The sequence below is a fragment of the Garra rufa genome, chromosome 2 (assembly GCF_049309525.1).
Source record: "Garra rufa chromosome 2, GarRuf1.0, whole genome shotgun sequence".
Taxonomy (NCBI): Eukaryota; Metazoa; Chordata; class Actinopteri; order Cypriniformes; family Cyprinidae; genus Garra; species Garra rufa.
Window position 1 is genome coordinate 34148813 of NC_133362.1, and position 6301 is coordinate 34155113.

Below are 6301 nucleotides of genomic sequence, written 5' to 3' on the forward strand. Positions count from 1 at the left end.
TAAAGTAGCTCAATTCCAATGGAAAACCGCAGACTTGGAAACACTGATCTGAGATACAAGCTGTAAAGGCACAGCCCTATTCTGGGAAAGGGGGGCAGGGAGCAGCAGCTCATTTGCATTTAAAGAAACATGCACAAAAACAACATGTTTCTGCTTTCACTCAAAATGGGCAATTTAAATTGATATAATAAATTATCTGTGGGGTATTTTGAGCTGAAACTTCACAGACACATTCTAAATAAAATGGGACACCCTATAAAATGGGCATAATAGCTCTGCTTAAAGATATGTTCTGTGTCCATTAAGGAAACGTGCTTCTTATAATACAAGAATATCAAGAAAAACTTGTTTCACAGGTTTAGTTTTACATTTGATGACATCCATACACACAAAAAAGAAATGTTGTCATTGATTGTAGCGTCCAGACTGTTGTACTTTATTCAAGCATGCACGATTCATAACCACAAGTGTTACGTAACAATGAATCAAAGCATTTTTAGACAATGCTCTGAGCACAGAATGTGCGGATAAAACGTGCAAACCCTTTGAAAGCATGACACAGCCTTTAGCTGTTCTCCCCTCCATCATGACACATAAGATCATCTGTTGTGTTTCTCCAAGTAAGACAAGGAGGAGCAGGGCACATCAAGCCCATCCCTATATAATCAGGGCTTTTTTTATTGTCTTTAACCACTTAGTAAGGAGCATCTTTGAATTCTGTTCATGAAAAAAACTGAAAACACCCTATATTGCACTGTTGTAACTAATGATTGTATGGAAGCATGAATCTCAAACAATCAGGAGAAAAACAAAGCAGTCATCAGCACGAACATCATTAGCACACACACACATAAAGTTCTTACTCATTTCTGAATAGAAACGTAAGAGTGATTTATAACCCCACACCACTGGATCAGATGTGGATATAAATGATTAGCACTAGAGTAGACGATTGTACGCGCATGCCCTCTCCGATTTATTTTCTTTTTCAGCCCGATTTTCCACCCCGAACGCGGAAGTCGGTGGACATGACGCATGCTATCAGATGGGGTCCGTGAAATAAAAACAAAAACATCGCTTGTGTAGACTGGGGAAGACGAGGTAAGTAAACATTTGAGCGAATCGCGTAAACGTGCATGAAGACAGTAAACACTGCACCGCTGTCACTTGAAGAAAACACACGGGCGTCTTTTAATTCGCCGTGAAATAATGTCCATCTTTTGAGGGGGTTTGCATATAGGAGTTCTATCTTAAATACATATCATAAACGTGTCATTCGCATGTCATTTCGTTCAGCACTGCATAAGGCATTGGTTTATTGTATAAACAATGCTGCAGCTCGAGTCCCTTCGTTGTTTCAGTGCTCTTGCAGAAACACTGCCAAACAGCTCTGTTGTTATTCGTGCTGTATTTGCCTTGACAGTGTCAGTGTTGATGAACAGACTGTGATAAGGCAACAGTATCTGTTTTAGCGAGTATGCTGTCGAAATGAAACTGAGGTGAGACAAATAACTAACGTTATCCGGTGGTCTGCAGCTGCTGTCAGTCTTCATCGCGAGTCTTCAGCGAAGCTGTTATAATACTGTACGACTAAACTATTGCCAGTGAAAGATGTGAATGTATGTGAATGTATCCTCAGAGTCCAGAGAAAACTAGCGCTTTGGTTGCAGTCGCTCTGTTGGATGCATAGTTCTCAAATCGGTTCTTTTGAACAGCTCTTCAAAGAGTCGAACTGTTCAGAAATGATTCTTTTTAAGCCTGTGACGTAATTTCGCCAAAGCGCGACTTTTAACTTCTCAGCGAGGCATATTTACATGTAAAAGCTAGGTAAATATCGCTGTTTGTTACTGTTTGGTCGTTTATTTCGATTCAGAGACAAAGTAAAACTTCTCCTAAATCACTCTGCTGAAACAGTTTTGTACGCTAACACAGAACGCTACGTAAACACGAAACTATTGATATTTCCGGTTTTATTTCTAAAGTTGATGCTGTATTTAGCTACTAAGGTAAATTATTGAGCCAGACAGTGAGTTGTTCACTCGAGTCAGTTTCGTCAGAACCGACTCAAAAGATCCGACTCCAATGAACGATTCGCGAATTCTTGAATCAGATGTCGCTACTAACTAGGCATTGTATCCAGTGCGCTTGGATTGCAGCAGGTCTGTTGGATGGATGCATCGGCTCAATGCAGAATGGATTACAGCGCTACATAAGTGCGTACTGTAAACATTTTGTTTCGCTTTTTGCTAGCATTAGGCTACTCTCATACGCTTTAATAGCTTTAAAGGGTGGATCAGTGACTTATTGGTGTCAGGCACATTCATACATGCCTTGTCTTTCACAATAAAGGATGGTTTTGAACTGCCAGTTTTGTTGATGGCCATGGCGGTAAGCGCATTGTTTTGTTTATACTATATGTTTGACTATTGTAATAAGTATATTTATTTTTATTTTTGTTGGGGTAAGACTCTTGTGGAGGAATCCGAGACTAAATATCTAGCCCATTGAATATTTTTTCAGTATAAAGTCCATTTCCTTATAAATTTTTAAGTCTTGATTATAACTCGAACTAGTATTAAACAAGCACTTGTCACAACGTCCTTATTAAACCACTAGCCCAGGTCCTCTTCCCTTGATTATAATAATAACTCTATATCCTCTGAATTATAAATTACAGAAGTAATAGAAGAAGTAAGTGCAAGTTTTATACCTTGTTGACAGTTAGGGTGGTAGTAAAATAATATAGCGTTTTTCCTTTTATAATAACATGGCTGTATTTGTCACATTAGCTTTATCATATCTTGCTGAACAGCCTGACTTTTTATACTCCTCCTTATCGTTTTGCAGTGCCACTGTTATCTTAACAGCAGAATGTTACAAGAAATAAAACAATAGATGGCTTTGTATGCCAAGCTTGCACTTTCTGATCCTGTTTGCTTGTTTTTGAACTTACATGAGGTTTTAGGAACATTATGTGGGGTGGGGTGGGGGGGATAATGGAGTTGCCTCCCTTCCAGTGAATTTTGTTATAAAAATGAAAGTATTTCACCAATGTTGTTCATCCAGGAAGACCTTAGTGACTGTGCATTGTATCAAGATTTGGCTGTGACTTCCATTTTGTGTGTTTGGTATTCTGTGTGCCTTGTTGCATTGAGTGTGAGTCTTATCGCAGCTTATGTGAAGCTGTAAATGATCAATGTCGATGTTTTAATGGTAAGAGATAATGAATATGTTGAGTGAAGCAGAATGCTGTTCATGCTTGGGGTATGTCTTGTTTATCTTACATTGTAATTGTACAGTATTAAAGGGGTCATGACATGAGAAATCAAATTTGCCTTGATCTTTTGGCGTCCTGCAAGTTTCATAGCTCAAAACGTCCTCCAAAAATAGCTTGTTTGGATCTGAGGTGCAAGGTGACGTCACCCAGGCACAAACATTTGCATAAACACTGCCTCCAGAGCAAGACATTGACGAATAGTCATCTTTTTACCATAGGCCCCGCCCACTGGTGTTCAGCCGCTTAATGGCTAGCATGCTGAATGCGAGTATCATGTCAAAAGCAAATAGAATTACAATCACTGCTGCTATCTTGTCTACACTGGATACAGTCCACATGCTTGAGTCTGTCATCTGTTGGACAAATAGAGTGAAAGAACGCTTTGACGCTTTTGGTTTAAACAGCTTGTTTGCGTCTTTGTACAAATATCAGAAGAATCCCAGCGTAAGGAACAAGTGTTTTTTAATGGCATCCCGGATCGTGTTTGAGGATTGATTGGAGCATGTTGTTTTGTAAAAGAGGCACAATGTCATGGAGAGTTCACAAAGAAACATTTGTTGAAAGATGAAGCAGTACTAGATCTGACTGTAGCAGCATCACAAACTGTAAGTAAATGGTTTCATAATGCTTTGACAGAAAATTAACATAAGTAAACCTCAAGGAACATATTAAAATAATAAAAAAAATCCATGTAATGACCACTTAAAGTGGTAGACAGAAAATATGATATAGAAGTCAAAAGTTTACATACACCTTGCAAAATGTTATTTTTTTTTTTTAACAAAATAAGAGGGATCATACAAAATGCATGTTTTGTTTTTATTTAGTACTGACCTGAATAAGATATTTCACATAAAAGACATTAACATATAGTCCACAGGAAAAAAATAATAATTGAATTTATAAAAAATAGCCCTGTTCAAAAGTTTACATACACCTAATTCTTAATACTGTGTTGTTACCTGAATGATCCACAGCTGTATGTTTTTTTTAAGTGTTAGTCGTTCATGAGTCCCTTGTTTGTCCTGAACAGTTAAACTGTCTGTTGTTCTTCAGAAAAATCCTTTAGGTCCCACAAATTCTTTGGTTTTTCAGCATTTTTGTGTATTTGAACCTCTCCCAACAATGACTGTATTATTTTGAAATCCATCTTTTCACACTGAGGACAACTGAGGGACTCATATGCAACAATTACAGAAGGTTCAAACACTCACTGATGCTCCAGAAGGAAAAACAATGTGTTGGAATTTGAAGATCAGGATAAATTGAACTTACTTTGTCTTCTGGGAAACATGTAAGTAGCTTCTGTAGCTTCTGCAGGCCAGTACTAAATAAAACAATATGATATTTAGGCAAAATAAGAAAAATGTACACATCTTCATTCTGTTCAAAAGTTTTCACCCCTGGCTCTTAATGCATTGTTTTTCCTTCTGAAGCATCAAACGTTCTGCATTTTGTATGATCTTTTTTATTTTAGTAAAACAATTAACATTTTGCAAGGTGTGCGTAAACTTTTGACTTCGAATGTAAATAAAAAAATGTCCTGACTCTCCAGACTTTATAAATGCAGTGAATGGAAGTTAATATTCAATAGTCCAATAGAAATTCAATAAGTGCATATAAGTGCATGCATCCATCATGTTGCAAACAATATTAGGCCTTTTCCCATAGCATGCTTTAAATAATTTCATATAAGCTGTATATCCAGATTCTGGATTTTAGATTTTAAGTCAGGATTTCTCATTTGCATCCTCACTCAGAAGAGGTAAGCTCCGCCCTTGGGCCTTCACTGCATGAAATGTTTATGATTAACATAAAGATGTATAGCTACAGGACAGACCTGCCACGGAAAGCTGTATATCTCCGTATCAAATGGTGCAGTGCCTCCTTTAGAAGAAGGTGTTGAATTATCACTGAGTTTTATGCTAACTCGTATTGCAGCCTAACCCGATATATCCATACACAATTGCTTTAGCATAGGTCGCAGTGTTATATTTTGGAATTGGTTGCGTTTCTGACAGAAAAACAAAAACTGCTGTAGGTAGTAGTTACAGTAGAAAGTAATTAGATTCTCTGGAATTGGTTTGACCTCAAAAAGCCATTTAATTACCAAAAACATTTTTCTAAATTGCAGCTAGACTGGAAAACTCTAATAGGGTGAATTCCTGAAAAATTGACTGCTATTTGACAGTCTGTGCGTGTGTGCATTGCTTTTAATGCTGTCTATTAATGAAGCACATTCACCTTTGTGCTCAAATGTGCTTTTGCATATCCACTTCAGCATTAGCCAAGACAATTAACGATTTATTCTGAGATTGTAGGAAAATCCGTAATGAGATCTAATTCTTAGAGCTAAAAAATAGAGCATTTTTTGGATTCCACTAATTTGTCCCCTCTGGTGAATTCAAGTTTTTTTTTTTTAATTTTTTTACAAAGTAATTAGTGGAGTTTGCTATGGGAAACATCAGTATTATATTTCTCATGCATACGGTGAATGAGTGACCCAAGCCATACCTAGAGACCACAAACTCACATTGTTTTGTGAGTGGACCCAGACTCAAGATGTGCCTTTTGATGTCAAAAATAATTTTACTTTACTTTTTGCAAGTTTTGCAGCAGTTTCAGTGTCCAGTGAGTGGTGGTAAAAAGCGTGTACAATTTAACAAAAGACATAAACTTGACTATGTAGGGTACTATAGAATCCATTTAAGTTATTATTATTTTTTTTTTACAAATTCTGTTTTTGCCATTTTGATTAACCTTGATTCCATTTTCTCCGTTTGAATTTTTCTAAATTCTGTTTTATGGTTAAATAAAAATATTAACCAAAAAGCATGTCTAATTAATCATAATCATGAAACTTGCACAATTTAACAAAAAATCCATTAAAAGTAAAAAAAAATTACACTTTTATGGCCCTATAAAATACTTATTTTCTCTCAAATTTAGTTTTATTTTTTTACATTTTTAATAAAAAAATATTAATAAAAAAGCATATCAAATGAATTGAAATCATAAAACTTA

The 6301-nt window shown here is 36.3% G+C and overlaps 1 protein-coding gene across 1 annotated transcript in view; it reads left to right on the plus strand.

Annotated features, from left to right (window-relative positions):
- Window positions 1-989: 989 nt before the first annotated feature.
- Window positions 990-6301, plus strand: part of marchf8 (membrane-associated ring finger (C3HC4) 8) — a 142592-nt gene continuing 137280 nt past the window's right edge. The window contains exon 1 of the mRNA XM_073834648.1: window positions 990-1101. The gene's annotated coding sequence lies outside the window, so the exon portion shown is untranslated. The remainder of the gene's footprint in view (window positions 1102-6301) is intronic.